This window comes from Scylla paramamosain, unplaced genomic scaffold (assembly GCF_035594125.1).
Source record: "Scylla paramamosain isolate STU-SP2022 unplaced genomic scaffold, ASM3559412v1 Contig11, whole genome shotgun sequence".
In the NCBI taxonomy this organism is placed as follows: domain Eukaryota; kingdom Metazoa; phylum Arthropoda; class Malacostraca; order Decapoda; family Portunidae; genus Scylla; species Scylla paramamosain.
In genome coordinates, this window is record NW_026973676.1 from 262,501 (window position 1) to 285,000 (window position 22,500).

The 22,500-nt window shown below is 39.0% G+C and overlaps 1 long non-coding RNA gene across 1 annotated transcript; it reads left to right on the forward strand.

Annotated features, from left to right (window-relative positions):
- The first annotated feature begins 4,072 nt into the window (after positions 1 to 4,072).
- Positions 4,073 to 15,356, forward strand: LOC135097054 (uncharacterized). The gene is made up of 3 exons (XR_010265319.1): positions 4,073 to 4,352; positions 4,848 to 5,225; positions 14,342 to 15,356. It is a non-coding gene; the product is annotated as an uncharacterized LOC135097054 (long non-coding RNA).
- Positions 15,357 to 22,500: the final 7,144 nt, after the last annotated feature.

The following is a 22,500-nucleotide window of genomic DNA, read 5'->3' on the forward strand; positions in this document are numbered from 1 at the left end:
AGCAAGTTAAATGAACTGAGAGATGCCTGGAAGAAGACAAACAAAGATGAGGAGGTGAGTTTCATCGAATTAGTTCACAATCAAATAGAGGAGGAGACAAAAGACACAGTAGTCAAAGTAATTGAGGAGAAAGAAGCTATGATGAGGGACACACTGGAAAAGAAGAAATATGTTATCATGTTTGACCTTCAAGAGAAAAAGAATCCAGCAAGACATGCAAGGGAGAGGGAAGAAAAGAGTTGGCAGGAAAAATCATTAGAGCAGTCCGGGAGGAAATAGAGGAAGTACATAGGATTGGAAAATAAACAGAGGGAGGCCAGAGACCACTGAAGGTGAGAATGATGTCATAGGTCACAGCAAAGGAAATCCTGACAAAGGTAGGAACACTTTCCAAGAATACCGACTACAAGAACGTATGGTTAAAGAGAGACGTGAATCTTAATGAGAAAAAGAATGAAGGCCAAGAAATGAAGCTAAGAAAAAAACAAGAAAAGTACAGGAGATGGAGAAGAGGAGTTTTTCATTTTACATTTCCACTGGAATGCAGTGGAAATGTGGCACAGAAGTATTAGAGTATACTTCTCAGTTCAGAGTTTAACACAACACTACACAACATGGAAGGCACAACAGAAATCATTTACATGCACATTCAAGAAAGGAAAAAAATTGAAAGAAACGGATTGTTTAACTCCCAGCCAGTATAGTATGTGGGGATGCTTCTTATTGGTTTGACAAATAATAAAAAGCAGGACAAGATGGATAGCTAGCCTTCTCACACCCTTGTCTCTGGTGCATAGCAGTTCCTGAGTACGGCACGCGGGGCAGCCCAGACAAGGCACATACACACACACACACACACACACAGACACCATTCACACTGCCCTGTCAGCCCCTAGTGGAAAGGGACAGTTTGGTGGCTCACCCTACTACATCACAATATATTGGATATAAATTGAGAATGGAGCAAAAATGGTTTCCTTCTGTGTGTAAATAGGAAAGTTTCTTGCCATTAATTATGTACAATATATACATAAGAAAATATGTATAGTATAACCCCAGCCATCCGGCACCAATGGGGGGCAGTGTGTTCCGGATAGCTGGATTTTACGATTGGTTGAGTTACTCTTATAAGTATTCAATTTTCAGCAAGAACCGAAGTAAAATACTATACACAAGTACTTGTATGACAGATACAAATGAAAAAAAGAATAGATAAATAGATAAAGATTGTACTTAATGATGTGTTGACAGTCAGGATACACACTAATGATCCTTATTCACTACTGCATATATGTCTTGTAAAACTAGTTTCTTAACACTAATTTCACTGATATGTATCACTAGTCAGATGAAGGTAAGGGGTTATCAGGGTTTTCTTCCCCAAGCATAAGCCTGTCAACCAGTGCAGGCTCCGACACCGACATGTTGATGTTTGCTCTGACACAACCAATGTTTACGTTTACATTTGACTGGGACCTTCGGCATGGCGTATTATTAAGGAAACTGTATGGATATCCCGCAAAAACACTCGACTAACAACTTGTTGTATATGCAAGTGGCGGGAAACAAAACATTCCACTCCCACTGCTTGCCTGGCGCCAATTTCAAATGTTCCTGATTTTTAGAGTACCTATTATTTATTTTCCGCAGAAAAAAAGGTAAATAAATCCAGTTGCTTGAGAATTCCAGATAAATGAATACCGGATAACAGGGGTTATGCTTTGTTAGACATAAGCTGCCGAGCCGAGGCTCCCTGACAGATATACTTTATTATAATGAAAATTTTACATGGCTGAGTATCATCTATGACTTACATTATATTTACAATTTACAAGTAAAACACGAAAACATGGTAAATATACCAAGTAAATGTAGCTAGTTAGGTGACTGGAAATTTTGTAAATCAAACAGATGGTCTTTAATTTTCCTTTTCAACTGTTGCGTATTATAAGGGATTTTATCACCTGGCCAAGTGTTCATAACTGTGGACCGTAGTGGAAGGTCCTATGGTTAAAGAGGCTTGTTGGATAGCAAGGACAGACTAGATTAACATTGTTTTGTTCCCTGTGTATTTACAATGTTTTTGAAGATAAGTAAGGCAAGGCATCACGGCATCATTTTTGAGGTCCTTCGTTACGTCAGGTCATGCTAGGTTAGGTTAATATCCTAGTGGAGGGGAGGGGGGGCCAAGGTTAGGTTAGGTTAGGGGAATTCGAAATGATAAGGGAAATTTCCTTAGATTTTTCAACAACCATATTTCACTTATTTTTCGTCCTCCAAAAACCCACAACTTTCCACAGACCCCCAAGCTTGTTTTGAGGGGTGATGGGGGTGGCTGGGAGGGGAGTGAGGGGGTGGCTTCCTGTCAAGAAGCACCGCCTTATGTTATGTAACTTTATTGTTAAGTGTTTTTTTTTATGTTTTATTTCTTTATTTTTATTTTTATTTATTTATTATTATTTTTCAGAGCGAAGTCTTGTAGAATATTGTTTTATGTAAGGTCACTTGTGTTGCGTTTTGTATTTCTGTGAGTTTGGCACACTGCTTTGGTTACGATATGATAAATGTGCGTGTTTGACATCAAGACTTTGCCTGTATTTATAACATATGTTCTTGTTATTTATTTTAAATCTGTTTTGTGTATTTTTATAGGTGTAATTAATACTATTTACTTTTTATTATTTTCAAAATATCTTTATTATGAACTAAATATATATATATATATATATATATATATATATATATATATATATATATATATATATATATATATATATATATATATATATATATATATATATATATATATATATATATATATCATGATATAAGTAAAAAAGTGTTTACAATAAAAAGTGAAGCGAGTGAGTCGTGGGGAAAAATTTTGGTGATTGTCAGATTTTGCATTTCTGAGCCTTAGAATCGAGGTACCTTTCTTTATCGAGGAGAGATTGTGTGTGTTGGAGTGACAAGAGTGAACATTTAGCATTGAAAGACGTGAGGAGAGACGATTTTTGTAAGTGATGAGTTGAGAGAACAATATCGTAGTTGTCAGAGTTTGCTTTACTGAGCCTTAGAACTGAGGTAACTTATTTTTCTTTATACAGGAGAGATTAGATGAACTTTTAACACTAAAACATCGTAAGAGAATCATTGTGAAAAGTGAGGAGTTTTGCCAGAAAGTTCATGTGTTAAAAACTAGAGATATTATATACCTACAAGATAGCATTTTGACACGGAAACTAGGAGAGAGAGAGAGAGAGAGAGAGAGAGAGAGAGAGAGAGAGAGAGAGAGAGGTATCAATGTTGCTGTACGATAATGTTCTCCGTGTGTACGATGAAGTTGTTTTAGTAAGCGATATACAAGAGTCAAAAGTTGTGCATTTATTTAGTACCATTTTGATTTGATTTGATACTCCATTCTTACCACGCACTGTCCAGATAGATAAATAAATAAATAAATAGTTCCCGCCCACCGCCTTTAGACATTGGAAACACTTAATGACTTAAAGCTAATTATTGTTATTATTGTTGTGTATTGTATATTTTTAATTAAAGATGATTTTTATTTTTGATTGTTTGATTCATAGACTGATCAACCCATTGACCGACTGCCTTCATTGACTGACTGACTGACTGACTGAACCAAGGAGGCTTAAGATAGAGTCTCTCTAACTTTCTTGGACTAAAACACTCTCTCTCAAAATGCAATAGCGGATCTCGAAGCTTCGGAGCCACGTATTGAAGCAGTGGAAGAAAGAGCTTAACATCTTTCAAACCCCTTCTATGCTATTTTGGATATTTTTTCTTAATTCTTAACCACTTTGAGACATTTATTCTATTTCTACAGTCACCTCCAAACATTATACTGGCTAGAAACTGTAAAATATATTATTCTTATCTCGTTTATATATATATATATATATATATATATATATATATATATATATATATATATATATATATATATATATATATATATATATATATATATATATATATATATATGTTTTTATTTCCTAAAAAAAAAAAAAAAAAATTAAGTTACACCTCTTTTAAGTTAAGAGAACACGGATTTTCACAACAGGAGGAGAACATCACAGAAATAAACACGACGAGGCGTGATCCGAAGCTGTGTTGGTGCTCCGATCATAAGAGTGAGACGGTCGCGGCGCTCAGTCAGTCCTGCCACCAGTCACCGCTCAGCCTCGGATGGCAAGGGGCACACGCTTACCTTTCCGACCCGGGTATCCCCCTTATCTTTCATTAGTGATGATTCTGTGACGCCTCTGGACGGCTGTGTGTCCCTGGCATTCCTGCAACACACATACAGACACCTTCATTGACCACAGGTTATCATTTAACAGCAAAACTTGATTACGTTACAAATGTTTATAAAGATATCCAAAACTATAGAACCACACACCAATATAAGAAAGAGAAAGAAGTGAAGATGAAGGGGAGGAAGTGAAGGAATGAAGATGAGAAAGTAGAGGAGGAGGAGGTGGGAGAGCGAGTCGTGAGGGTGATGACGATGTTTACACTAAAAGATGTTGAGCTGTGGGACAGGGCCATGATGAACCCTTGTGATGGTGGAGTGTTGTGGTGCTCCAGACACTCCTAACAGCAGGAGGGTGATCGCCACCACCACATGCAGATCTGCGTTCTACAACCGTCGCCCACGCTCATTCACAAACCCCCCAATACGTACAATAGATTAAATGTTCGGTAGATGATCCAGTAGATAGAACGTAATGACACTTGTAATCAGCAGCTGAAACTGATGATACAGACGTGACGGCACAACAAAATATGTTTATGGTGTTAAGCGTTTTACATGATTACAGGATTGACCGGACTCAGTTAAATTGTACCGTGTGCGGCGTTGCGGTTCATTACACCTGTCACAACGAGCGGCGCCATCAGGCCACCACACACACACACACACACACACAGAGAGCAGCAGCAGCACCAGGATCGGGTGAGCGGAGCCAGACCTTCCCATCACCAGCAGGTCAAATGAAGGAAAGAGTTTTAAGTGCAGAAAAGTGAAAATGTTTCAGATAAAGTGAAGGAACACAAGTGAAATGTTCGGAAAGTGTAATCTGACAAAGAAAGGGCAGGAAGAAAGAATGAAGAGGGCAAGGCGCAGCGGTACAGAAGGCAGGGACCAAGGAAGGATTCGAATCAAGTTTCCAACAAGAACGAGGAGGAGGAGGAGAAAGGTATGGAACTTTTACTTTTGAAATATCTGTACATGTATGGGGTACACTTCTCATATGACGGGGGGAGGGGAGAGGAGGAGGGGGAATTCCACTCCCCTGAATAGACTGGAATCAAAAGTATTTCATCCGATTAACCACTCTTCTTTAAATGACTCTTTTTCAACTCCTCTCTCTTCCTCGCATTGTTACATCTCTTGCTATCTTCTGTTGCTGCTTACACGCTAATTGCTATCCTAATCTTGCCTCCCCTCCTCCCGCGCCCTCGCTGCACAAGAGTCTACTTTCTCATATCACAGTTTTGTTAACCTCCCTAATGCAAGAGTTAACCAGTATTCACTATCTGTTATTCCTTTCATTGGTAATTCCTAAAACTCCCTGTCTGCTTCTGCATTTTCTCCTTCCTACGACTTGAACCCTTTTGGTCCTCTTTCTTTAGTACCTGGCACCTCAGTGGGGCCTTTCCTTATAGAATTTTCGCAGCCATTGGCCAGTGCAACTCTTACATAAACAACAGATAAATAAATCGCAAAACTTTTGATTTCGCAGAGGAAGAGCCTGAATTAGTACCTGACTCAATACAGAACACAGCAGAAGAGTGAGTGCTTTAATTTTTATGGCCGCATATTCTGCAACTTTATTCATGAGTTCTTTTTTGCTATTATTTTTTTTCTTATTTTCTTTTTTTTTTTTTTTTAGAAGCGAAACCTTGCAGAATATTGTCTTTATACGTACGTACGTACGTACATCACACTGTTCTCACTGGACCGTACTGACGGAAATAGTTCACCTGTTTGTTAGAGTATTCCCGAAAAACGACGTAACACGGCCTCTCAAACCCATAGTAGCCTGCATTTACACAACAACAAAAACAAAACAAGTTATTACGTACGTACTTCAAACTTAATGCACCACGGAATACTTATAATATATATATATATATATATATATATATATATATATATATATATATATATATATATATATATATATATATATATATATATATATATATATATATATATATATATATATACATACTATTACCACAGTTGTATCGTTCTTGCATCTGATTAGCTGTTAGGCTCAAATCGAGGCCTCTGATTGGTGCGCGTGGTGGGTGCCGCCAGGGCTCAGCTCCAAGCTGCTGAGCACACCAAGAAAGGGGCCACAGGTGATGGAATCAGAGGTTCTAGACAAGACAGTGCCATGCCTGGCTTTCCTTGTGAAGGTTTTCACGCACCACTGTTTACAACGCGATCCAAAAGCAAGAAGAGGAAGCAGCAAACAATGAACGACCAAGAGATGTTAAGCGAGAAGGCGAAGACGCAGAGGAAGGAAGAGGCCAAACAACCCAGCAAGAAAAGGAGGTTAGAGAGCATGGAAGACTGCGGCAGCCACAGGGCCAACACGGAGATGGAAGGCGTTAAAGAGATGAAGCATCGCACCAACAACAAGGGAGACCATATGAAAGGCTGTGAGAGCAGCAAGAGTAGCACGAAGCTGTATGATGGTAAACAGGTTAAGCAACACAACAAGAAGAAGAGGAAGGCGGGAGACATGGAGGACTATGACACCCGTAAAAAGAGGAAGGTGGATGGCGGTGAAGAGGATATGGAACACGGAGAGCAGAACAAGAGGAAGGATAGAAAAGATAGGAAGACGAAGGCCACGGAGGGCGAGAAAAAGGCCAAGAAGAGAAAGACGCAGGATATTGAAGACCACGAGAGCCAGCCCAAGAAGAGCAAGACGAAGGGTACAGAAGAGGACGAGAGCCAGCCCAAGAAGAGGAAGACGCGGGATACAGAAGAGGATGAGAGCCAGCCCAAGAAGAGGAAGACGCGGGACAAGAAGGAACACGAGAGCCAGCCCAAGACGAGCAAGACGCAGGATGCGGAGGAAGACAAGAGCCAGGCCAAAGATTGGGGGGAGATATTCTGGTTCAACGTGTTGAGGGTGGTAGTGGACACTGAGCTGGCCACTGGGACGAAAAGAAATGTAAGCGAGTACTGTCGTATTGATATTGAGGAAGGACAACTGGTGGACGGGGCAGTGCGCGGCCACCCTTGTACTGTTCTCCTGGATACCGGCGCTTCTGTCACTATAATGATGGTGTCACTGGCCGAAAAAATGGGCCTTGTCACGGGCGATGAGGAGAAGGTGACGGTAATCTCTAACACGGCTTATGGAACGTTGCGGCTGGAGGTGATCAAGCTGGACGAGGTGGTGATCACCCTGAAGGGCGGCGTGGAGGTCAGCACGCCCTTACAGGTGTTTCCAAAGGAGATGGAGGGTCACTATTCCACTGAAATGATAATCGTGTCCATGAACCGCCTGGAGGAAGCCGAGATCGTGCAAGAGTTCCATCCCGACGGCAGCGGCAGCCTGTTTCTCCGCCACCCTGAACGTCTGCGGCGGAAACCTGAGCCAGGGTTCGTAGGGAAAGTATACACGTTTGTCGCACGAACACTAGATAGCGAGGAGCCGCTCACAGTACTGGTGGACACTGGCGCCGCAGCATCATTTGTTGTGACCAGGTTCGGCCGGGAAAAGTTGATGCACAGGGCAGGCAGGTGTGCTCCGCCGCCGCAGCTAATCTCGCTGGACTTTGGACAGGGCACACGCGCACTGATGATGGACGTGGACACCGTTCAAGTGGATCAGGCATATGACTTCTTGTTTGGAAGAGGGATGCTCCATAATTTATGTGCTGTAATGGACTTCATTGATTATTCTTTGACCTTGAGGGTCGGTACAGTAACGGTCAGGCTTCCCTTCCACTCGTCCCGCTGCGGAGGGAGCGCTGATCTCCTGGAAAAATATGCCGAAAAATAGATAAAAAAAAAATAAATAAATAAAAAGCGAAAGAAATAAAAAAAAATATATATAAAGAAAATGAAAAAAAATAAGAAAATAGAAAAATAATAAAAAAAGTAGATACAGTAAATGCTAAGAAATAAATATAAAAGTAGAAAAAAATAAATAAAATTGAAAATAATAAAAAAAAAAAAAAATCCGTAGAGCACATGGTAATAAAGGCAGCAGCGGTTGGTAGTGATGCATGCATGGCTAAAAAGACTGAGGAAAGTAATGAGAAGGTATGAGAAGAGGACCCGATGGGCTGCACTGAAGGCTGGCCAAGAAGCAAAAGTTCAAGACCAAGGTGCCACACACAGTGAACCTAAACACAGAGCGGTTCCAGGACTGGTGGAAGAAGAGTGCGGGGATCTTGAGAGGAGTGGATAGAAACGTGTGGAAAGTCACGCACAACTAGACAACAATGGTGGTGGAGTGAACACGTCAACAATGCACTGAAAAGGACAAAGCAAATCAAGAAAGAGTGGGAGCAGAGCGGAACGAGGCAGAATAAGTTGGAATACAGAAGAGCAAAGAAGTTAGCAGGGAAAGCAGTGGCGGTGGCTAAGGCTGAGGCATGTCGTGATTTACTGGAAAAGCTGCAAACACCAGGAGGAGAGAAGAGAACATGCAGGATACCAAGGAGTAGGAACAAGCCAATAAAGGATGTAAATCATGCGAAGCAGATGAAGGATGCTACTGGTGTGGTGCTAACTGATATGAAGAAGGTACAGGCGAGATGACTGACAGGAACAAGGTACAGGAGAAGACTGGGATGTTTGTGTGAAAAGCGTGACTTGTGACAGAGGATAGAAAATGAAAAAGTATATTTGATAATACAATTATGTACATAATTGTAAAAACCGTAACTTGCTCAGGAGGATGAAAGAAAGGAAACAAAAACATTGAAGAAAATATGTATATATCATTTGATAGAAAAAAAAAAATTATCATGAAAAAAGAATAAAGAAAAGAAAAAATAATAAGATTACACAAGTAAAAAAAACGTAACTTAGAGTGTAAAAAAAAAAAAGAAAGAAAAAGTAAAATACGTGCTGCAATAATATTATCGATGTTTGTGTGGAAAGCGTAACTTGATCAAGAGGATAAAACAAAAAAAAAAAAGGAACAAAGGAGAAGGTAGTAAAATTATGTATGGAAAACAAAACCTGAAAATTACAAAAAAAGAAAAAGTAAAAAAGAAAAAGTAAAAAAAAAAAAAAGATATGCAGTAAAATGAAGGATGCCTGTGTGAAAAAGAAAGACAGCGTGAAGAAGAGGATGAATTGTGTGTTTTCCTGCAAGAATCTGAGCCTTGCTTGTCACGCAGGAAGAACATTTTCTCTGTGAAATAAATGAAAAAAAAAACACGAAAAAAAGAAAATAATGTATTAAAATTTTACATGTGTGTGTGAAAAACGTTCTCCAAAAAGAATTAAAACAGGAAAAGAAAAATCAACAAAATATAAACCAAAATAATGGATGCATTTGTGAAAAAATAAAGGAAATAAATACGCAATGTGGATGTTTGTGTGAATAGCGGGATTTGTCCCAGAGGGAAAAACAAGGAAAAGAAAATGTGAAAAATGTTAAAAATATATCTTTCAAGAGAATGAAAAAATAAAAACGTGAAAATGTGAATAAAAGTAAAAAATAAAGAAGAAAAACAAGATATTGTAATACAATTATGTATGTGTGTGAAAACCGTAACGTAAAAAAAAATAAAACAGAGAAAAAAGGAAATAAAAAAAATAGTAAAATGATGTATATCAATGGGAAAAACGTAACTTGAAAAGGACAAAAAAGAAAAAGGGAAAAAAAAATGTAGTAAAATTATTGAAGCATGTGTGAAAAAGTTAATTTGATGAAGATAAATTAACTTTTTTCCTACATAAACTTGAGCCCTGCTTTTTATGCGGCAAGGAAAACAAAGTAAAACAATGGACGTCTTTGTAAAAAAATGCAAAGAAAAAGAAAAAAAATGTAACAATTATGGATGGATTCATCCAAGAGAATGAAATTACACGAAGGAAAACGAAAATACGAAGAAATGTCAAAAAGATATGTGAAGAAAATCATTAAATAGAAAACGCTAAAAACAATATATTTTTCCTGAATATATGTATATAGTGTGTGTAAAAAAAGAAACGAAAAATAAAGAAAAAAAATGAAATAAAAAATATCTCTCCCGACTCTAACTTGGTGTACTCTTCAGGAATAACATAGCCAGTGCGAGTCAGGGGAATTGGAGGAGCTTGTTGAGCGTCCTGTCGTCACTGCCGCCCGTAGCGGCTTGTAGTAGATGTGGACGGCACATGAGCCAGTGAATGTTCATCCACTTTTGACAAAACGTTAGCCACCAAAGCACGAGAAGATTCTTGAGTAGAAGTAGCATCAGCTTTCAGCTCGACCATGGCCTCCCTCGCCTTCACAGCCGCAGCAGTCGTGGAATGATTGTGCTCGTTCACAGTTTTCACGATAGTGAAGGTTTCATCCCCTACTGTTGTGTGAACACGAGCCTTGCATGCAGTAACCTCACATCGCCAGTATTGCTTGGTTCCATCGGCGTTTTTCTTCTGTGCAGCGTAGATGAAGTTAAGATCATCAACAAGCTTTTCCCTGCCACGGCTTGATGGGATTGTGTGCGGCATGCTGCTCTGACTGTGGTGGCCCACGTACTGAAAAGTGAAAATAGAAAACCGAACCAGTGAACGGTAGTCAAGCTAACAACCTGATGTATCAAATCATGATTCGAACAACACACTCACACAACATCACACACACACACACACACACACACATTGATGGTCGGATCTTGTCGTAGTAATGGAGTTTCGTAACTAACGCGACAAAAATACAGCCAAGGGAACGAATCACCCTAGGGGACAAATAACCCTAGGGTTCCAATCCTCCAGGGATGAATACCCCGGGGATGAATCACCCGGGACATTTCACCCGGGGACGAATCACCCTAGAACCAGTAGTAGTAGTAGTAGTAGTAGTAGTAGTAGTAGTAGTGATGGTGGAGGTGATGGTAATATTGATAATAGTAGTAGTAGTAGTAGTAATAGTAGTAGTAGTGATGGTGGTGGTGGTAGTAATATTGATAATAATAGTAGTGTAATAGTAGTAGTAGTAGTAGTAATGGTGGTGATGATGGTGTTAGTAATATCGGTAGCAGCAGTAGTAGTAGTAGTAATATCGGTAGTAGTAGTAGCAGTAGTAGTAGTAATAGTAGTAGCAGTAGTAGCAGCAGCAGCAGCATATGTTTGTTAATGGAATCGGCAGCGATAAGGTCATCTCCCCCATCCTAACAAAATAATACAACGGTAATCGGTAATAAATCATCAATGAAGTTTCACATTACTATAGCCTGTAACATGGAGTCATAAATATTCCTCATATCACATCATTAAGTCGTTAATAATAACAAAAACTTAACTATTGTAATATACAATTATATATAACACAAAAATAAAACGAACATCCCCCGTAACATTTCATAAACCACAATACAAAAATAACAAGCCTGAGTGCCCAGTTCTCTTGCAGTGCTTTTATTTATTGTTTTTTTTTTTTTTTTCTGTAGTGTTATTAATCCCCAATCTATGTTCGTGCGCCCCTATGCACTGTTTTGTAACCAACCTTTCTTTAATAAACTGTTAAACTGCGACTGATGTACAGGCACAGTACAAGGTTTTCGGTACAGGTCAGAGTCCGTTTCAGAAAAGATGGGATTGCTATTTTTGCTGTTCGAACTTTCTTAGGTTTCGAGACGTGAGCTCGAGGCGATGAAGGGTTGAGCCTGAGGGACTTCCCATTTTTCAGTGTGTGTGTCGTGGTGGCGAGGAGCGGTGGTGTAGCTTCCTTTGACTCCTCCTGCTTCTCCTTTCTTTTCCCCCTTTAGTCTTTTTTAACGTTTGTCCTCGTGTCCCTCTTCCTCCTCGTTGCCTTTCCATCGTTATCGTTATCATCACCCTCGCCCTCTCCGCCGGCCTTGTGTTTCTCACCTTACATCTGCAGATGGGGCTCACCCTCCTCTTCCTTTTTCTGCTGATTCAACGCTTCTCGATTTTAATTTTCTTTCTCCTCGTTCTCATCTTTTATCTTGTCCTCCACCACTCCTCTCCACACGAACAAGGACACACACACGCCACACTGTCACTGTCGATCCGGTGTCATTGCAACGTCTTGTTCAGGTGAGTTTCAAGCCTTGTATTAAACAGTGGAAGTTTGCTTATCTCGTTGCAAGCGTGTGTGTGTGTGTGTGTGTGTGTGTGTGTGTGTGTGTGTGTTAGTTTTCATGATGTTTATAGATAAGTTTGATAAGTTTTTGTTTCATATTTCCAAGTTGGATGTAGTTCTTAAACAGTTTTTATGTAGTTTTCATGATTTTTATGGGTAAGTTTTGTTTTCATATTTCAAAGATACACGTATATCTATTTTATTTTTTAAAGTGTTGGTAATGGTACTCAGACTCTTTACGTCCCTCCAACATCACCAGTTTGCTTGTTTTTTTTCCTCGTTTTTCGTTCGCATTTTCTCCTCCTCCCTCACTGCTTCCTTGTTCTCTTCCTCCATCCTTCGCTCGTTCCTCGTTTTGCACCCTTCCAAACACTCCTTTATGTACTAATCTATCTTCCCTCTTGCCTCTTCTCAAGTTAATTTGTTCCTGCATCAGTAGTGAGATTTTAAAATATTTGGTAGTATTCCCAGTATCACGTGAACATTGATAATTTTCCAATAGGTTTACAATTATTACCCTTCATCTTCTTTCCATCCTGCCCCCTGCCACCTTTCCTGCCTCCACCCGTGCCTCCTTCCTCAGACTCTACCCCCTGCTGGCCTCTGTTACTTCTTGCTGCTTTCCTCTCTCCTTCCTCCTCCTCCACTGTTCTTTCTTTGCCTGTCAGTTGGTTTCTTGCAGCATTCCACCGTTTTCCTTCTCCCTCCCTCCGCTCTAAACGTCAAGATGATAAATTTCGTTCTCTTGTTCGTTTGCTGTCTCCTGTCTACCACTTCTCTCTCTCCTTTCCTCCCTCCCTCTTCAGAGATTTATTTCCTTCACTGGTGGATGGAGAGTTGTGCATCGTGGAAGGAGGAGAGGCTGGGGAGGGGAGTAAGGGAATGTTAGATGGCTAAGTTAGATGTACTTGGCTTCATTATCGCTTCTTTTCATGGTAATTTGGTGGTATTAGCTGGTATTACTACTACTACTACTAATAATAATAATTATTATTATTATTATTATTATTATTATTATTATTATAATTATTATTATTATTATTATTATTATTATTATAGGATACAAGCTCTTCAGGGGTCATTCGGTCCCTCGTTTCCCCCTGATTCATGTGTTTCCTCCATTACTCGTAATAAAGTAACTGCTAGTTACTTTCTTTTCTCCACGCCTCCATCCCCATCCTCCTCTTCTCCTTCCCTACTTTCTCTCCTCGTCCCTCCACCTCCTCGTCCCCCTCCTCGTTTCCCTCCCTCCCTCCCTTCCTCCTAGAATTGCCTCCCAACTATTTCGGAATTAATCGTAAATCGTCCTTCTGGTGATTCATGGTTTAAAATATTATAATTTACGTGATGCGTGTTAATGTTAAAAGTTCCTTGAATACTGGCAATGCACGCGACGTGCGTCTCGCTGATATATTTTTCATCATCCTCTTCGCGCTTCCAACTTCTGCCCTGAATGTTTCTCTTTCCCTTTCCCTCTTTTCTTTCTTTAACTAACGCTCTGTTATGATCCCCACCTTTGCGCCTTTTTTTTTTTCATCCGCCGCCACCTTCTCTGTCTGTCCGTCTGTCTGTCTGTGCCTCGCCCCTTTCTGTTTATCTTTATCTCTTGTCTGTCTTTCTTTCTCTGTCAGCGTCTGCCTCTCGTCGATTCCCTTTCAGTTTTCTGTTATCGCTTACTCGTACGTGTGATAAACTACACAGATCTTTATAATTTCTTGTTTCACTTCCAAAAGCTGCTAGTATATTTACTCCATTGCTGCCTCGGTGCAAGTTTTCAAGTCCTTGAAATAATTAGGCAGTCAGTTATTTGTTATTGACGAGGATTACGGAGCAACAACAATAACGAATGAACGCTTTTAGATGGTTGTGATACGTATACCACCTGTTTACCAAATATAATAATAGGAGCTTCAACTCTTGCGATCCGTATTCAAACATTTGGTATAGTTCTTGTTAACACAGAAAATTAAGCCATTATAAGTGTTAGAGATTACACAAATTTCTTTGGTTTGTAACAGGAAACCGGAACAAGGAGACATGAAAGTTGGCGGTGCGTGTGGCTGTGGTGAGCGGCGGCGGCGGCGACGGCGGTGGCGGCGACGACGACGACGACGACGACGACGTGTGGCGTGGCGAGCGGGTTTCTGCAGTATCCCTCTCCTTCCCGTTTTCTGTTATTCCCCGTTCTCTTCCTCCGCCTAGTGTACTGCTACTCGCTCTTGTACGGTGACTTTTTTTTTTTTCCTTCGTTACAATATTTTGTCTGTTTTCTCTTTTCTTTTCTTCTCGTGCTTTTTATTCACATTATTATTTCTTATTCTATTTTGTTTATTTTGTGTGTTTGTACGTGTGTATTTTCCTCTTCCACATTTTATTTGGATTTTCTTAATTTTTCTCGTATTTTTCTATTCTCCTATTCTTCCTTGTATCACACACACACACACACACACACCGCGTAGTGTAGTGGTTGTTAGCACGCTCGGCTCACAACCAAGAAGGCCTGGGTTCGAATCCCGGGAGCGACGAGGCAAATGGGTGAGCCTCTTAATGTGTAGCCCCTGTTCACCTAGTAGCAAGTAGGTAAGGGATGTAACCCGAGGGGTTGTGACCTCGCTGTTTCGGTGTGTGGTCACACACATACACACACACACTTCATCGTCTCTTACTACCGATGCCGTTGCTATGACAAGTATTTTATATTAAATGAATTTATTATTTATTAATTTATTCGCTTATTATTATTATTATTATTATTATTATTATTATTATTATTAAATAATTTGCATATTTATTTATCTACATATATTATTTATCTACATATATTATTTTTATTTTATTATTATTATTATTATTTATTTTATTTATTTATTTTTATTTTTGTGTGTGTGTCGGGGATGAGTTTTACAGCTCTCATCGCAAGTTGTATTAAAATTCAATAGCCACATTTGCTCGCTCGTGTATATATTGTTTAGTGTTATCAGCGGTTCTTAAGAAACAGGATTTTAAGAGATTATAAACTTTACGTGATATTAAGTTTTGTTTGGTTAACACTTGATGCGCTTCATCCTTCTCTCGCTCTTTGTTCATGTTTCATTCTCTTTCCTCGTGTAAACTGCTGTCCTCATTCGTTTGTTCCCTTCTTTTATGCACTTCAACCATCCAGCCACAATTTCTCGGTCGCCTCTGCACTTGTGTTGTTGTCTTTTTCATCTTGTATTCTAAGGCAATGGAACAGTCCGTTGATTTCTGTTGCTATTTTTAAATTCTTGCACTATATACATTTTTCATAGATTTTCCTCACCACACGCCACCACCGTCCCTGTTGATGCTGCCGTCAACTTTATTGGTGAGCCTTGCGTCCCAAACCTTTTTTTTTCCCTCTCTCCTGTATTCCTCACCGCTCGTTTAGGCTGTCATCTTTCCCTTCCCCTTTCTCTTTCTTTTCACCACTTTCACCTCTCTCTCTCTCTCTCTCTCTCTCTCTCTCTCTCTCTCTCTCTCTCTCTCTCTCTCTCTCTTGTTTTGGAATAAATTATTTAAAAATATCGTGTTTATTTACGTGATTTTTTTTTCTCATGCTTTTCTTGTCCCCATTTCCTTTCTCTCAGCTTCCATTTATTTTTCTTGAATAAATTCTAAGGCGTTAAAGCAAGAGAGCAAGATACCGAGAGAACAATATCTGCGTGTAATGTTCACCACCACGGTCTTGGAGATCACGTGTTAGACCAAAGCGAGCTATATATGTATACACCTCAGGGAAAGCGTAGAGTTCATGGCATCCTGATCAGTGAGTAAGCCTGGGAATTTTCTTAAACCACTCATCTCATCCTGTTTTTCATGTAGGAGGGGGTGAAGGAGAATATATCTGCTCCCTCTTCATGATCGCCTCTATATGTATGCTCAGGGAGATCAGTAACTTCTCGCTAGAAATAAACTACTACTACATTAGAAATTACTACTACTACTACTACTACTACTACTACTACTACTATTACACTAGAAATAAACTACTACTACTACTACTACTACTACATTAGAAATAAACTACTACTACTTCATTAGAAATTGCTGCTGCTACTACTACTACTACTAGAAATTGCTACTACTACTACTAGTACTACTACATTAGAAATTAACTACTACTACTTCATTAGAAATTGCTGTTGCTGCTGCTACTACTACTAGAAATTGGTGCTACAACTACTATTACTACTACTACTACTACTACACTATAAATAACAAGGAAAAACTGCAACAGCACTAAGAATAACTAATTTCAACATGGAAAATAACAATATAAACAACAACAAAAACAAAAATCAAAATCATTCACAAAAACTACAACCTCAGCAACAAGAGCAACAACGACGGAATAATTGAAAAGGTTATGGAAACATCAACAAAAACAACACTGGCATCGTTATCGCTTCTCGCTGTCAGCTCATCGCTCACATTTACGCCATCATCCTCGTAAAAGATGACGAACGACCTCCATTTTTTTATTTTGCGAGAGAGAGAGAGAGAGAGAGAGAGAGAGAGAGAGAGAGAATTCCCACAGATTGAGACAAGGGGTGAGAAATTCAGAAATGCTTCAGGGTACAAGTTCTACGAGATGTAACTATTATTGTATCACACTGTCAAATATGTAAAGTTTTGGTGTAGAATACTTGAACGCAAAATATCCCTGCACATTGTTAAAGTAGAAGTTTCCAGTTGCCAGTCACGACCCACCTGAAAGGGTACGGTGCATCTTTAAATATGATGAATTGAAAGTATATCATTCGTTACTGCTTCCTGGCATTTTGATGTGAGATGAATGTCTCAGTCTTCCATCAGCGCTCTCTCTCTCTCTCTCTCTCTCTCTCTCTCTCTCTCTCTCTCTCTCTCTCTCTCTCTCTCTCTCTCTCTCTCTCTCTCTCCCTGGATTCATCAGTAGTTTATTATACGTACCTTTTTTCGTCAGATTGTGTTTTTCCGTAATCCTGCAGAACCAAAATAGAAAAAAAAAAAAAAACTTATAACGATATAGTTTTGGAATATCTTTAGAGAAGATCAACCAAAAAGTTAATATTGACATTGCAAACTTTGGCTGCAGAGTGGTGGTCAGATAAGTAAAGTTTAATCGAACCTTTCCATCCCTTGACAAAAATTTCTCAGACGGTTAAAACTCAAAGGCTGGCTATTTCTGCCTCACACGAACGAATTTATTCCTCAGATAAAACGAACACGTTTTCCTTGTAAGATGACAGTGAGTTACACATAAGGAACAGACATTCTCTCTCTCCATCAATAATTTGTCTCATCAGTAATACATAGCTCAGATGATGCATAGTCTTTAATTATCCATGTAGCTCGGACCCTGCGTAGTTCTTAATTAGTCATATATAGGTCTCAGGACATGTTGTGAGTTGCTAAAGAACAGTTGTTTTCTAGGGATTCACTAGTTAAAGCAGCTACGATGTTTTCCTTTGACTTTTTTTTCTCTTGTAATATCTGATTAACATTCAGTGAGAGACATTACTCTCCCTTCTTGACAGTTAAAACCAAAAAATATATATAAATAAATAAATAAATAAATTTCTTGGATAGGATATTAGTTTAATTTCTAACTGCATGTGTAGTCCAGAAGGAAAGTGGAAAAATATATTCTTAATGATCAATCGGAGTCTCAGTTTCTTTATACTTCTAAGCTGGTTCCTCTAAAGAGATAGGATGGTGTACAGTGCTGGAGTCCCCCTACCTGATGGTTCCAGTGGTGAAATGCATGAAATTAGGGAAGGAAATTACTTTTGGGGGACTTGTTATTGCTGTCCTTGATGTTCAAGTTTATTTTTTATATTTATAAATTGTAAATAAACTCATCATCACCATCATCATCATCATCATCATCATCATCATCATCATCATCATCATTATCATCATTTTCATCATTATCATCATTATCATCATCATCATCATCATTATCATCAATGATATCTTTATCTCCATTGTTAGATGTGAACCGGATATCAGGGATCTGAGTGGGATTCAGAGTAAGAATGTGACAACCGATTTCCTTCTCGATCCTTCCTTTTTCGGCTGGTTGAATATAAATAACATCAAAGTAGGTAACATCAAAAAGAAGGAATCGATAACTTGGACGACGGCACTCCCATACATTTTAGGTCCCTGTAAAAGGAGTTAATATCTGCGACTTTCCTCTGACAGAGTAATAATTCTATCCACTAATATCCCTTCATGGCCGTTCTGTATACATATTGCCAATGGCATTTCATTCAAGTAACAGCCTCTGGAGTATTTCTATGGATATGTTATCAAAACTACACATACTAATGGATCATCAACATGCATTAGTTGCTAATGCGTGTGGTGGTGAGGGAGTTTATAAACGGATCTCGTTGATTTCCCATTATACATGGTGGACATGAGAAATAAGCTTTCATCTGTCAATGTCTTACCTTGCATGCATCATGTTTACAAATATCCTTAGGGTAAAGGCCTTTACTCTTTAAGGTGTCATACATATGACCCCGTTCTTACGATGCATTAAGATTGATCGATCAATCAATCTATCTATCTTTGTAGATCGTCTGGTGAATGAAGTACATCCAGACACACTTACTGAACCACTTTGCTTAATAAACATCACTGCCTCGGCCCCAGAGTAGGCTTGGAACATGGAGTAAACGTATAAAAGGACTCTTTGGTGTTCCTTCCTTGATAAAATATTGTTTGCTACGAAATACACGAATGCACAGTTTCTCTCTTCTGTGTGCTGTGTAGGTATATGTGAGGAAAAGAGTTTTAAGAAAACTTTTCTTATGGGCACCCACACTCTGAGGAACAGGATATCAAATATACAAGGAGAGACCCGGCTATGTACTGTACGTTGAAAGAACGAAGGATGGATAGACAAAGGTAGAAGAAGAAGCACCTGAATATGTAACTTTGTTATAGAAACGTTTAAGCTTATCGCTGCTAGTAATGTGTGTGTGTGTGTGTGTTTTCTATTCTTTATTCGGTCATTTGAGGACAATTTCGCATTTTTACTGTTATTTCTTGTGTATCTTCCCATTTTCACATCGGTATTTATAACCGTACTTGATCTCCACGTTGCGCATCCATTGTTTAACTCTCCAAGAACGAAGTTGCTCCTGTAAAATACGAATTTCGTCAAGAAAAAAAAAAAAAAATCTTCCCCTTGGCATGCATGGCAACATAGCTAAGTGAGGACAGGAATACAAGTGCTGGCTGTCCAACGTACATAAATCTGTACACGCATAAGTTGATTCTTAGTAATTTTTGGTTTTAAGCTGATACGCGTGTCGTTTAATTTCTTTCTCAAGCCACGCCTTCAGTGTAACCACCTCCATGCACGCTCAGACTGGAGTGTGTCACAAGTGTGCGTGCATGGGTGCTGAATACAAACAATTCACTCACAAAGATTTAGTTCTCACAGCTTAACCTGCTCTTCATTGGGCGGAAACACGCAGGTGAATTACTGTTCAACCACCACCAGTGTTATGTGTCGGGCCAGCGGGTGTGCCACAGAAATTACTGGATTTCATTAATTTTCTTACAGCGAGCGTAGTCCAAAAGGAAAGTGGCGAAAAAAAATGTTTCTCCCGAATAAAGGATCATCGAGCCTCAGGTTCTTTACGTTCAGACTAAGAGGTTGGCTCTGCCAAAGAGATGAAATGATGCGCCATGATCCAAAAAAAAAAAAAAAATGTAGGTAATGACGTCAGATGGATGAAGCTCTGCCACAGAGGCTTTAATTATTCAAAAGTAGATGAAACCTGGAAAGAACAGCTCCACAAAACGATATCACGAACATATGTTACTTTTTGCATTTTTTTTTTTTTCTTAATGAAATCATTTCCTCTAGCATACATGACTCAGGTTTAAAAGATGCATTAATTAAAAAAATAAATAAATAAATAAATGAAAGTTTTTTTTTCGTCTTACATTGATGTAAGTATTCATAACTTTACAAATGGTGCCTTTGTTACGGCGCGATGGATATATATATATATATATATATATATATATATATATATATATATATATATATATATATATATATATATATATATATATATATATATATATATATATATATATACACACACACACACACACGGAGTGCTGTGAGTTTGCTTAGTGTGAAGCGAATTCGAAAGTACAGTGCCAGAATAGGTTGTATACATTAATACATTTGCATGCATATGTAGGAACAATAGTTATTAACTATTTTACACATACGTGAAACAACAGTTTCAGTAAATCATACCACATATTAATAGACAAAAATAAATAAACGAAAACGGTTTTTGTAACGTGATGGGAAAATATTTCTTAGTTGTAATCTTAAGCCTAAGGTAATACTGGTTTTCCTGTATATTCCAAACATAAACTGTGTACACACAAAAACATTGTATTCATGACAGCTTCTTGACTTGTAACTGAATGTTAGCTAAGGGTCATTCCAAGATAAGCTTGAATACGGTTTCCATTGGTCGTACACATTGCATTGTAACATGAAATAGATGCGGTATGATTTGCATATTTCAATGCACCGCAACTTACAACACAGTGTTACTTTGAGTTGCTTAGTGCATCTCTAATCTGCTCACGATTGCTGCCAGTAAAGCATTAACAAAACATAAAAATAATGCGGTGTTCGAGTTAGGTTCGTTAACGATATTGATTAAAACATTGCTAGGATGTGGTGCTAGTATTCGTCTGCCGCTACAATACACAGCAACAGTGTACTGAGGAAGTACGCTGTGTAGATTATCGAACAAGCTTGAATAAACCGGCCAGAAGAGAGAGAGAGAGAGAGAGAGAGAGAGAGAGAGAGAGAGAGAGAGAGAGAGAGAGAGAGAGAGAGAGAAAATTATCCATCAGTCAGCAATCGTGACGACCAAGTGTACACTTCTGTAGACTCGAGGTCTGGTCCGCCATGAATAATAAGTCATCAATCAACGATCGTAAGATGGTTCTTATCTTGACTACTAAGCGCACAGAATTATAGCCCCTCTCAATTCGATGTCTGGTTCCGCCATGAATAATAAGTCTGAATGGTTCAAGGTCGGGGTGTTTCAATCAATAACGATGGCACTGTCCCAAAGCGTTAAAGGTGAGTAGACTAGCGCATTGGCTGATTATTATTGCTCCTTCCCACTCTGGTAGGAAGGTTGTGATCGTAGAATTTGTTAACATTCACATCATCTATGTTTATTCAACTTTAGTATTCTGAGCTGGAGACAGGAATTGGACATATATTTCTCATGTTCTGTCCTGTTGTGATCTTGTTTTATTTTATCTCTCTTCCCGACCGTGTACATCTAGGCAAGAGAGGTAAACATTGTAGTATTGAAATATCATTAGAACTAATCGGTGATAAGAAGAAGCTAGACATACTTGCACTTACGGATCACCATACAGGTTGTTCAGTGTTACGCATGAAGGGGTGGCTGTTGCTCGTGGCAGGTGTTGAACTTAGTATGAAGACCATGGCTTTCAAGCTTTTACCTCGTGCCTGTTCTCCTTCCGCCCTATTGCATTTGTTGCTGAATTATGAAGTGCCGGTATTGTCACATTATTATTATTATTATTATTATTATTATTATTATTATTATGCTACCTACTGCTGCTACTGTCCTTAGTTTTTTTTTCTTTTCCGTATAAAGTGGATATCAATAAATTCCCGGAAACCAAGGAATGAATAAACACGGGAACATGGGATGGAGGAGGGTGAAACACAAGGGAAGGAGAAAGGGAAGGTGAAAAGTGAGAGCAACCTACTCGTAAATATGAGTGAAAATAGAAACATCCGCGAAACGAAAGCAGAACAAGGGAGAGGGCAGAGCAAAGAGGGACAAAAACAGCAGGAATAGAACAGAATACGAATAGCCTAGATACAGTGCGTAGAGAGAGAGAGAGAGAGAGAGAGAGAGAGAGAGAGAGAGAGAGAGAGAGAGAGGGAGAGAGAGAGAGAGAGAAAGTCATATAAAGACAAAGAGAAACCAAGACCGCCATGTTATTTTTGGCCAGAAGGTTTTCGGACACTACCAGTCTTCGTAATTATGTTGCCAGGGTCATATTTCCACACGTTTCCTCTCTCTCTCTCTCTCTCTCTCTCTCTCTCTCTCTCTCTCTCTCTCTCTCTCTC